The sequence below is a fragment of the Lygodium microphyllum genome, chromosome 12 (genome assembly GCF_053477565.2).
Source record: "Lygodium microphyllum isolate KBCC chromosome 12, Lygodium_microphyllum_v1.1.10, whole genome shotgun sequence".
Taxonomy (NCBI): domain Eukaryota; kingdom Viridiplantae; phylum Streptophyta; class Polypodiopsida; order Schizaeales; family Lygodiaceae; genus Lygodium; species Lygodium microphyllum.
The window spans coordinates 148,396,774-148,410,129 of record NC_141146.1 but is presented as its reverse complement, the minus strand read 5'-3'; positions in this window follow the sequence as shown (position 1 = coordinate 148,410,129).

Sequence of the window (13,356 nt, the reverse complement as noted above, 5' to 3'; positions counted from 1 at the left end):
GGGTATTTTTAGGCATTTAGTAGAGACAAATACATAACATATGTTTGAAAATATAAATAAGAGTTCCTTATAGCGAAGCTAAATAAAGGATAGAAGATAAATTTAAACTCTAAATAGTGGTATTTTAGACTTGAGAATATTGTTCTTAGCCCTATTATTGGCATATCTTCCTAAAAGGTGGAGCAAGAGTGAAAGCACACTCAAAAGTAAGAGAGAAGCAAGAGCTATGGAGGTTCAAGCAAGAGAGAGCAAGACAATATGTGGAAACTCCAATAGTCACAATGTGTGACTTGCCCCCTTATTTTATTTCCATGTAAAGAATAAAATGACACTAACAAGTGGCCACTACTTGCAATGTACAAGTGTGCAGGAAATAAGACAAGTAAATGTAAGTGGCTAGGCATAGGTGGCCTTTAACCCCCAACAACCTCCCACTTAAATGAGAATGTGCTTGAGTGTGGAGAAAACAAGAAAAAAGTGACAAAGGGCAATGTGTACATATAAATACAACTAGATGAGGAATAGATGTTATCTCATCCTATGCCCATCATCTTCCTAAGGTAGGTATAATGTTCCACCAAGAGGCTTTTAGTGAGTAGATTTACAGGATTCTCATCAAATTGAGATCTTGATAAGCTGTATCTACTTGTTCTCAACCATCTCTTTGATGAAGTGATAACGAACCTTGATGTACTTCATCTTCACATGGGGCTACGCGCCAACTGAATGGTACTCATAGAGTCTAAATGCAATGTAGGAGTCATAGTCATACACCAAGGGCTGCCACCAAACGGCCTAACCATAGGGCCTCCTTAAAAGCCTCAGTGGTTTGCAATGTACTTAGTCTCGTAGTAGACAAGGCCATGCATTTCTATACCCTCAACATCCAAGAAATAGCACTTCCAACAAAAGTGAAGACATATCCAAAAGTGGATTTCCTACTATTTGCATGTCCTACATAATCAAAGTATGTGTAGCCCATGTCTTCATGATTCTGGCCACTATAACAAATGCACATATCTAGAGTCTCTTTAAGGTATCTCATGATACCCTTCATGACATCTTAATGTCACCTGCCAGGTGTCACTATACAACAAGCCACAACTCCCACTACAAATTCTATGTTAGGCATATCCAATGTCCTTCATCTTAAAGCTCTTCTTGAGCTAAGTCTTCAACATATTTAGCTCTTCATGAGCACTCCCAATAATCAATATGTCATCAACATATAGCACCAAAATTATAAGATTACCATCACCGTCCTTCTTCATTTAAACACAAGAATACATATTACAATGGGAATAAACTTGTGAATGCATAAAGGTATCAAACTTATAAAACCATTCCCTAGGTGCTTACTTAAGTTCATAAAGACTCTTCCTCAACTTGCACACTAGTTATTCCCTACTACCCTTTTCCTTGAAGTCCTTAGGCTACTACATATAAATGTCCTCATACAAGTCCCCATGAAGAAAAATCATTTTCACATCTATCTAATACAATTCCAAATCCATCTATGCAACCAAGGCCAATCCCAAGCGGCAGTTGTCTTGACCATGAGAGAATATCTCATCAAAATTAACTCCCTTCTCCTACTTAAAACCCTTAGCAACCAATCTGGCCTTATATGCTAACTTAGGGTGACCATGGATGCTCTTCAACTTGTGCATCCACTTGCATGGCAATTCGTGTTTCGCATTGGTCAAAGGAACCAAATCCATGTAGTTTTTTTGTGCAATGAATCATACTCAAATTGCATGGCCGTCACCCAAGAGTGACTATCACCTCTATACATAGCCTTCTTATAAGGGACTCACTAGAATGTCTCACCATAACATAATGCATAGAGGGCTTAAAATGATCAAGAGGACATGAGGCTCTAATGGAGTGCCTCAAGACTATTTGTGGGGCCTCTATGGCCTATCCTCTCTATCCAACATCATGATCCTGCATAACATGAAGATCATGGACTACCACATCATCAATAGCTATGTAATTGGAGATGGTTATACTGTAATAGGAGGATCCTCCTAAAAGATCACCCTACATACCTCAACTACTTGCTCTAGTCCCATATGCATCTTTTTCTCATAGAATATGATATCATGGTTGTGGATAATCTTCCGAGCCTATGGATCCTGAAGGTGAGAGCCCATCTCACTTGCATCACGATATGTAAGAATTATGTATTTAACACACCTCAAATCTAGCTTATTGCATCTGTCTTTGGGAATATGATAGAAAGCCTCACATTTGAGGACATGCAAGTGAGCATACAAGGGAGATTTACTAGAACATGCCTCCTCTACAACTCTACCACCAAAAGCAATGTATGGGGATCTATTAATCAAATGAATGGTAATATTAACTACCTTAGCTCAAAAGTATTGTGGTAAGCCTACCTAACTAAGCATACTACAGACATTTTTGTTAGCAGTCCTATTCATGCACTATGCAACATCATTCTAGGGTGGGCTATACGAGGTGATCAACTGACGCTTAATACCCCTCTCATAACAAACTTTCTAAAATTCCTTAGAAACATATTCACCCCCATTATCAGATCATAGGCATTTCAACTTATGCATAAACTGGTTCTCAACCATAGCAAGAAAGTGCTGAAATGTAGCCAAGATATCAGACTTCTACTTTATGGGATAAGCTTAAACCTTATGCAAATGATCATCAATAAATATGACAAAATATTTAGCACCACCTAATGATTGATAAGACATGGGACCACAAACATTTGAATGCACAAGAGCCAATGGCTCACCTATATGCACATAACCAAAATTTTTATGCAAGTTACGAGTCTACTTGCTATATAAACAATGATCATAAAAGTCAAAACATAAATAGTCAAGAGATGGCAAGTGCTATAAATAATTGAGCACTTTCATTCCTTCAAGGGACATATGCCCAAGATGGGGATGCCAAAGAGATACAATAGAAAGATCAATCATCACTGCCAAAACATGATTAATAGAGCTAGATACAAGCAAGAGGTATAGGCTAACAACCTTGGCAACTCTACCAAATATGAGGTTGCCACATGTAATCTTCCATGGAAAATCATCAAAAGAGACATGGTATCTCTCATTTGAAAGTTAGAAGCAATAATGGTAGAAGCAGTAATGCCCGCCACGGGAGAGACTCTCAACAGTCTCACGCTCAGTCACATGGACAAGTCTCGCATTAAGTCTTGTGGCTATCATTCCTCATTGACTTGTCATTACTGTAGAAAAGCAAGACATATTCAGTCATAGTGCCATATTATGCACGAAGACAAGTGCAAGAAAAAGAGCAAGGGTAAAGTACATGACAAGAATGATAATTGCAGCATTGTCGTTGTAAATCAATCATTAAGATTGAAGAGATTAATGTTGTGCAAACTGATTCTGATGATGATTTTATAAAAGATATCACATTCCACTTTGTGTCTTTTAGTTGCCTTAACCCTAGCTAGAATGCTCTCTTTCATCTAAAATTTTGGGCTCAAAAAGGAAATAAAGGGTTTCTCTAAGGGGCAAGGGGGGATGTCATATCTTGGATGCCATTATTTTTCTTATGGGAGAAACCTAAAAGAATTAATAAGCACTATATTTTCTTTCAATCAATTTTGCAAAAGCTTACATTTGGCTTGAGTGGAACTTTCTTCCCCAAATCTTATAGAATATATGGTCTTGGAAAAAGAAAAATGTAGAATATGTCAAAATCTTTATCAAATTTGTTTCCAACCATTTCTCATCTACTCAATACCAAGTCTCCTTTGTGTCTCCATAATCTCCTCTTTAGTTGAAAGTTCCTCTAAGTGCTTTTAAGCTCTCTACATAGGCAAATATCAATAGCCCTAGTAGCATCCAAAAAAAATTGGTATTAGTGTCTAGGAAGAAATATTCTTCATTGGAATCACCCACAATGTCCTTCCCTTTTGGAGATTAGTTTATAATGATTCCCATGCTGAAGTCATCCTTGAGCCTGTGAATTTCTAAACATCATCAAAAGCAAAATGAATTCCTTCCCAAGTATGAGAAAGGAGGGAATATTTTCTAGAGTGGGGGACTTAAGACCCATTGGGATGTCTTTATACTCCTCATCTTCCATTTTATTCTTCTCTTTCAAGTTTACTATATGTCAAGTTCCCTTAGCATAGCCTCCTCCTTCTCAATGGCCAATTAGATTTAGGATTGTAGGAATGCAAGTACACAACCGAAGAAGAAGAAGCTTGAGAGAGCACAACTCAAAGTGCATTGAGAGATATTAGGAGAGAAGGTTTACAAGACTAAGTATGCCCTAAAGTAAGTATGTATATATACAATTCCAAAGCAAAACAACTTCCTAAAGAGCGAAAAAAGTGCATCGGTGGTCCTAAGTATGTTCACACATATTACTACCAAAATATGATAACAAACCCCCCTAGAAGTGATGTGGTGAATAAGAGCTAGCACTCATATATTAGGAAGTACCAAGGTTGATGAAATAGATCAATCCTCAAAGGGGAATAAACCCAAAGCTTTACAGAAAGCTTCAAAATTCTCGCAAGCAAATTTCCAAGATTGACCTTTTTGTAGCAAAATAGATACCAACTCATCAAATGACAAAGCATTCAAATTTCCTTTCATCATCAAACAAAGAGTAGATGCAAAACTCTAATAAGAATGAAGAAGTACATTGAGAACAACCTACACAATTGAACTGTCTAGCAAAATCTCATCTACAACAATCGATAGTAATCAACATGAGCCTAATTGCTTGCATAGGTAAGCAACATGAGCCTAACTTCTTCATTGGGTTTATACGAATGTGCAAGTATATACCAAGCATCCTTAGCTATCTTACATGAGTGAATATGTGAGCATGTATATCTCTACCATCCTAATGTATTTTCTTAAGAGTAGATAGTGGTGCTCTAGTATTAATGGGAGTAGAACTAAAATCTACGACATCCTCAATAGAATCTATTTCTCTTGTTTCTCCTACACTTGCAACTTTTGAAACACCATTACGGCATTTTTCAATCCAACTAATATGTGGTGTATAAAACAAGCCCACAATGGATAGTTGGTTCCATCCAACTTGTCCTCAACAACCAACATATGGAAAACATAATTGTCGGGAGCAATGGCTATTGACTATACTTGATGAAAAAGTTTCTTGTATAGAGAAAAATATGCACAAAACCAAATTGTCTTGTATAGCATAGTACAAAGGAGACTATAAGGGCTCTTATCTACAGGATTGACTATTTTCAAGAACTTTGCACAAAAGAACAAAATAGCATTCATAATACTAGTAGGAAGTGCAAATGAAGGCCAAAGCAATTCCGAATAAAAAATCTAATGATAGCCTCTGCCCTTACATGCTATCCTACAATATTTGTCAACCTATGAACACTCCCAAAATGTTGCCCCAATCTAAGGAAACCAAATAAATGATGTTGATGACAAAGCCTGCTCTAATACCAATCATTGGATTTAGGGTTACAACAATACAAATACATACCTAGGAGAAGAAGAAGCTTAAAAGAGCACAACTTATAATGTATTGAGAGGTATTAGTGGAGAATATTTACAAGACTAAATATTGCCTAAAGTGAATAGGCATGTGTACCAGGTTTGCTGGAAAAAACCTCCTAAAGGGGGAAAAGAAGTGCCTTGGCAACCCTAAGTGTGTTCACACACATCACGGTCTCAAACGGCCTAACCATAGGGCTTCGTTGCAAGCCTCAGTGGCTCCAATGTACTCGGCCTCAATAGTAGACAAAGCTGTGCATGTATGCACCCTAGACATACAAGAAGTAGCACCTAAACACAATGAACAATAGGTTTGTTTTGAATACAATGAATAGCAAGTTTATTTGTAACACAATGAATAGTAGGTTTATTTGTAGAGCAACACAATGAATAGTAGGTTTGTCTTAAACAAAGGGAACAATAGGTCTATACGAAGAACAGAGTGAACAAACAAGTCTGAACAATAGGTCTAAATAGCAAGATTGAACAGTAGAATCCAAAAGAGGTGAAAAATATAAAAAAACAAGGATAGCAAATCAAGGGTAGATCACAATGATGGTTGGTAGTTGTTTGCTACAATGGCTAAGCTCAATTACCACTTGGCAGGGGTCAAAAGATCTAGAGAAAGGCCTTGATTAATGTTGAAAAGGGTGGGGAAAATCGAAGAAGTGATAGGACTGATGCATACCTCAATGAGTGGTTGCCATGAAAGCTATGAATGAAGCTCTCTTCTTGGACTGAAGTGAATGTCAATGAAGCTCCTTGAGTACATGCTTTTATATTGGTTGAAATGTGGAGCAAAATGTGAGAGTACAAGTGGAAGCAAGAGCTCTGGAGGTTCAAGCAAGAGAGAGAGAGAGCAAGACAATAAATCTTAGTAAAACCTACATGATTATATTTACAAAAGGGGTTTTCAAATTACAATTTGAAAAACATATGTAAAGGAAAGGGCATCATTTTATTACCTTATAGCATGTAAGGAAAGGTTATTTTCTAATATCCTTTGAATGCAAGTGATATAGAGGGTTTACATATAGTGACCCCTCTCTCCCCCCCCCCCCCTTGGACCTACCTTCCCTATTCTATTGTCATATAAAGAATAAAGAATAAAGTGATAGTGATGGATGGCCACCACTTGTAGTGTACATGTATGCAAGCACTATGTACAAAGTAAATATAGACAGCTAAGCACAAACGACCTTTAACCCCCAAAATATAGAAAAAAGTATGATTTTAGGAAACCCCATGGGGTTCAAAGTCACCTTGAAGTAGAGATGGTAGTGGATCATTGCTTACGTGAAAAATAAGGAATGTCAATAAGATAGTATGTAGTAAGTTGTGGCTTTTCATTTGATTGTATTCAAGCACGTCATTATCCCTACTACTATTTGTTTTCCAACTAGTTTAGAGACCTCTTGAAACTAGCCTTAGCTAGGTAGAATATTTGTTGTAGTTCCTTATTTGATGCCTCGAGAGGGGGAGGGGGGGGGGGGACTAATAATTAAGTTGCTTAAAGTTTCTTGGAAGATTTTCATGCTTCTTAGGAGGAATGAAATTTTGGAGTTCTTAATATTTCAAGAATGGGGGACAAGCTAGTTTCCAAGCGGACCTTGACAAGCTAAAACCACTCTAATGAAGTTTTGGTTATCCTCTTGCACTCTAATATAAAGAATTTGTCTCTTCAAGACTACCATAGATGGAAATTCCAATTTGCACTATTATGTTAAGTTAATTTCTCTTCAAGCCTAATCATGCCTTGAGAGCCTAAGCAACAAACCCTGTGTTTTTCTAAATGAGTACCAAGAAGCATTGCTTAGGAATAGTCTCTCGATGGACCACTATATCATGCCTCTTCAAGCAGACACGTTACGCATGGTATTAGAGCAAAAATAAATAAGGTAGCACAATAAGCTATGTATGTATTGCATTTAACATTTTGACATACAAATTCAAGAGTCAAAGAGTTGAAACTATTCTAAAGAAATTGCCTAAATGATATGATTATTCTATCAACATGGATTCTAAGCTCCAAGAAAAGAAGTTCCTCTTGAAGAAAGTCAAACTGCTTAAGTTCACGAAAAAAGGATCAAATGTTGAGACTGATGTTGAAGTGTGGATCAAAATCCTTGAGGATTATTTTGATGCAATAGGAATAAGTGTAACTAATGAGGATATAATTGCTAAGTTGAAGCTGTTAGGTGAGGAATGCCCATGGTAGAAGCAATGGTGCTGAGACAATGCTACCAACAAAACCCTTGTAAGCTAGAAAGACATCAAGAAGGCCATGAGATAGAGATATTTGTGGCCTTCCTACCATACCATCAAGATGAATGAGTTCTTTTCCTTATGCTAGCTATATTTAAGCCTTGAAGATTATTATTCTCGGTTCATGATACTTGAAAAATATACATCACCTATGGATACTACCCAATAGGTGGCTAAATTTTGCAATGGATTGAATCAACCACTTGATGCTTATCTAGAATCCCTAAGGTTGACTAGCTTTCAAAATGCTCTTATACAAGCCAAACCTTTGGTAGGGCCTTATGGAGATCAACTTCTTGAAGATGACTACTTCCTAGCAAACGTCGAAGAAAACTATACTGACTCAAAGGACCAAGAAAAGAAGTGTCATGAGTGTGGTGAGATCTGGCACATCTGAAGGAGATACCCCAATCGCTAATGCTTCCTTTGCAATGAGGTGGGACACATCCATGCTGATTGTCTTGATCTGGATTAAGAAGCTAAGGAATTGACCACAAAACTAAGTTGCACAAGTTCTACATTTGGCTTTCCTCAAGAATTGGATAGTGATGAAGATCTAGAGCCCACTGGAATCTTTGAGGATGATTAGAAGTCCTAGAAAGATAATTATAAATCCTATACTTGTAATGATTCCTTACTATTGCAGTAACCATTGAGTCAAAATACATTGCAATAAATTTATATTTGATATCATTGTATTACCTTTAAGTTTGAGCGCTTGTGCAGGATTAGAGTTGCATAGTAGAAGCATGGTGTGTCCTAACCCACAAGTCCTACAATCCAACTTATCCTAGCAAAATGTTTTAAAAAAATTAAAGCCTTACCTTAAAATACCTAATTGTCGGATTTCCATCACCACCCCAACTCGTTCACCGTCATGCCGCAAAACCCACACTAAACTCTTTGTCTGGCAACCATGAAAGTCCACTAGTTGGTTTAGCCAAAATCACCACTCTCACAAGCATCATTCTCCCCTAGTTCGCTATTGTAAAATAGACAAACCCCACCATGCACTAAACACGTGACATTATTGCAAAGATAGTGACAGAGACAAAGGGATACCCCCTCCTTCTTCAAGGCTATAAAAGCATCATTAATTAAGGTGTTGGAGGGGATAATAATTTGAGACACTACTAAATGGAGAGAGAGAGAGAGAGAGAGAGAGAGAGAGAGAGAGAGTAGGAAGAGGAGAAGAAGAAGAGAGGTGTGGAGTAGAGGGAAAGAGAAGGAAGAAGAGTAGGAGGAGAAGGGAAGTGAAAAGTAGAAGAAAAGAGAAGAAGAAGAAGAAGAGATAGGAGGGGTGGAAAAAGAGAGGAGAAGAGAATAAGAGAGAGAAAGAAGAAGATAGAAGAGGGTAGAGAAGTAGAAGAAGGGAAGAGGAGGAGGGGGGAAGAGGGAGAGAAAATAAGATAGGGGAGGAGAAGAGAAGAAAGAAGAAAGAGATAGAGGAAGAGAAGAGAATAGAATGGAAGAAGAAGAGTAGGAGGAGAAGAAGAGAGGGGTAAATAGAAGGAGGAGGAGATAAGAAGAATAGATGTAACATTCTACCGTCACCAAAGATTCTCCCCCCCTTTTTAACAAATTAAAAAACAATTTTTTTAAAAATTACATCCCCCTGTCAACATCGTCGGTTGGTGGAGGGAGGCGGAGTTGAACTACGCATCGACGAGGGAGCCGTAATAGGAGGAAAAGAAGATGATGATAACGGGAGCTGCAGTGATGGTTGTCAATGACGATGAGGATGTTGAAACCAAGACGACGACGATAACGGGGGGAAGGGCACATGTGTGCCACCTCTAGTCCCCCCCCGGTTACCCCTTCTTGATCAGCTGCATGGCGACAAACACAATGGCCGTGGAGTGGAGCTAAGGCCTCCTCATCACGATGCCTTCTTCCCCCCCAAATTAATAGCCACTTCTCCCCTATATAATCCCTCCCCCTCCTTAAGAAGACACACACACTATTCTTCTTTTCTCCCTCCCCTATTACCAAACTTGAGATAGAGAGAGAGAGAGAGAAAGAGAGGGAGAGAGAGGGAGAGAGAGAGAGAGAGGGGGGGAGAGGGAGAGGGAAGGGGAAACGTAGAGAGAAAGGAAGAGAGAGAGAGACAGAAGAGGCTCAAGAACAATTCCTTTCTTGGGCGAAGGCTCGAGTACCCTCTCTCTCCATCGTGAGTCCCGTAACCTCTCCATCGATTGCCTCTAGTTGACAAGGAGATCGCAAAAGTCAAGACAAGGCATAGGGAACTCCGGCAACAAGGAGTCCTTTGAGAGGAGTGAAGGACGCATTCCAAGCTCTGAAATGGCCCCAAAGTGTAAACTCTCCCAAGTAACTAGAAAAGCTGCGACTACAGAAGGAGGATGGGGCAAAGATGCCACCACGAACAAGTTACTAGGCATAAACACTAATTCGACACTCCAAAAACAGGTATCGCTACTGTGTCTACTACTTGAAACCGAACATTTAAGCATGGACATCATTAGGAAGAAGTCATACTTCTAATCGGGTAACTTGCATAACTTGAAAGATAGTTGAAAAGGCTTAATAACCATGAATTGTCGCAAATAGACTAAGCATCTATAGGTTGTCGTGTAATTAAGCCAAGTAGTAGGTTTGAACTTTCACAAATGCATCATAGATTGCCGGTGTACATAAATATTCCGTATAGGTCAATTGCATCTTGTAGACCATTGGAGTGAATTAACTCGCATTTACAATGAACACATGTACACTCGCATTTAAATACTTAGGTCGCGCCTTATGAATTGCATAAATGCACTAGAAGGAATCTTCATGAATGGGGATCCCGCATTGTTTCATCAACTCATGAAAGACTTGCATCTAGATTTGCATGGCATCATGGATAGCCTCAGTTGCACCACATAATAGGGAGGCATCTAAAAAGGTAGATTTAAGTTGTGCATGTGAAATGTTAAGCTTAATTGCAAGGGCTAGTTTGGTAAATGAAATCCTACATGATAAGTGGGGCTAAGATTTAATTCGACTCAGCTAGGATTTAATCATAAATAGTTTAGATTGTTATTATGACCATATTTTGACTTAGAGTCAACATGCTCTTTGGTCTCTAGCCCAATGATCAACTGCAATGAGTCCAAAGCACTCTAGGGTATATCATTTTCAAAATATGATACATCTCCAAGCTAGCACAAGAAAACTCGAATGTTTTATCCGCAAGAAGAACGACCATTCGCCATGTTACATTTGATGCTTGCAACTATTTAAGGATTGTAAATGGGCTTAGTTTACTCTTGACTTGCAAGAGAAATGAACAAAAGTTTCTAAGTTTCTGCTTTCTTGAGGGAAGGAAACCCTAGGGTAAACTTAGAACTCTAATAAAATTCTAAGGTGGAAAAATAGTTACCAACTGACCAATTGAAATCCTATTTTGAATCATCTAAGACCTGGACCTTAATATAAGAACCAAAGGTTAGCAACTTAGGGAAGCTACCATCCGAAAACTATCGGATATAAATCCAATAGCGTAATTGCTCGCTCCTATTACATAGGAGTGAGGTCAAGAAGAGGGTATTCTCTATCCCTTAAAAGATAATGGAAAATGACGCCAAGACAAGAAAGACCCAAGAAGGGCAACACTAAGCGTTCAAAGATGGGGACTCCACCTTAGCAAATGTCCAAGCACTCGCCTTCATTGTTGTTTGTGCTTGTAAATCTAGAATCGCTGTCTATGAAAGGAATGTATGTTCCAAGATCACAAAAGAAATTTGAATAATGAATCAGGTTGAATTCATGGAGGGCGTGCCAAGCCACCCCCAGCCGGTCGCCAATCCTACCCAAGGGGATTTTAAATAACCATAACGGGAACGTGGTCTAAACCCGCCACGAGAGGTCTATCCATGGGTTAGTTTGAACATAGGAGAATGCTTGGATGCCAAGGGGGCTTTGGCTGTAAATTCCCTACCTTCGGGTCCTACTCAAACAATCTACATGACTTGTGATAGTTTCTTGAGGCCCTGTTACTAGTGCAAGGATGGAAACTTAGAGGAAATAAGACCCATCCTCACGGATTGCGAGAAACGTACTTTTTGAATAAGATTTGTATCTTAGTTAAAATGTGAATATAAAGTTTGCTTTCAAGGAACCTGTTTGAGCTGTTTTCATGTCAGTGCCATAAGTTACGTGAACAAACCTTATTCCCTAAAAGGCTTAATTAAGGAAGTTGATTTTAAATGTCACATGCAAATGTGATAGGACCTAATTAGATAACTAAAGAATGCCTATTGAGGGAAACGGGTGGGCGGAACCCTCGATGGGTTCATCCTATGGAAGGGCGGTCCCAGAAGACTAGGAGGCTTCTGACAAAGTTCTACAGTCATACGATCTTTAGGTAATAGTAAGTTAAAACCCGATTCATGCCAGTTTAGGGGACCGGAATGGGACTATGCCCTACGGACAGAGAGGTTGGGCGGTGCATCCATTTTTTTCCATTCTCTTTGAACCAAGTGCGGCATGGATTTGCTTCGGCTTGTGTATCTCTGCGTAAAGTAGGATGTCCAAGATTCGATGCTAGAATGCTGTTAGGAGACCTTGGCAACTAGGAACCCAGATTTCAGGTCGATCCTAGTGGGTTCGACTGCGAACATTTTGTTGTGAGACGGACTGGGGAACCCCTAGGCGACAAACCCCAGAACATGCCATGGGCGTGCTGGGCAACGACGCTTAGATTTGATGGACCACTAAAAACATGCCCGAAAAACTGTTAGGCAGGCACGCTACAATAGAAGAAGAGAAGATAAAAGAAGACAAGAGAAGAAGAGAGTGAAAGAAGAAGATCGAGGAGGAGAAGAGAAGAAGTGAAGAAGAGAGAGAAGAAGAAGAGACAGGTAGAGAGAGAGAAAGAAGGGAGGAGAAGAGGGGGGACAAAAGGAGGAGAAGAGGAAAGAGAGAAGACAAGGAATAAGAGAGAGTTAGAAGTAGAGAATAGGGAGAAGGGAGATACTTTATGTAAGTTCTCTATAGTAAGCTTCATCACCTCGCAAGTTCTTCCATTGATCCTTGTCATCACACAACAAAAAATTGGAAGGTAATCCATAGACACAATACCGAGTTTAGTTCGTACAAGTACTAAGGCCTTCACAAGTGGAAGTACACTAAAGTTTGATAGTACCAAGCTAGAGACCGCAATCCATGACTTGTAAGGGAACTTTAGGCGCTCCCTATGAAGTTGACTTTCTTTTACTAGGCCAGCTTACCATTGCATAGGAATGGTAGAATGGTCTCTCATTTATATAAAGATTATTCATGGAACTGGAACAAAGAGAGTTATACATGGGGTACGCATGATAAAGTGTTGAATCCTTGCTATGTAAAGAAAAAGGTTGAAAACATGTTACTCTAATATATGATTGTTATATATCACTTTGAAATTGCACTTTAATGGAAGGATAAGTTGTTATAGTTTGCATATTTCCTTGCAAAGTATTTAAAGAAAAGGGATTAAATCTTCATTTACAAAGCATTGGACAAAGGATGTGTTTTGGATTGTTGAATTTGTCTTTAGAGAAAAGACTAGTTATTTTGTGGAGGAGATGGTCTC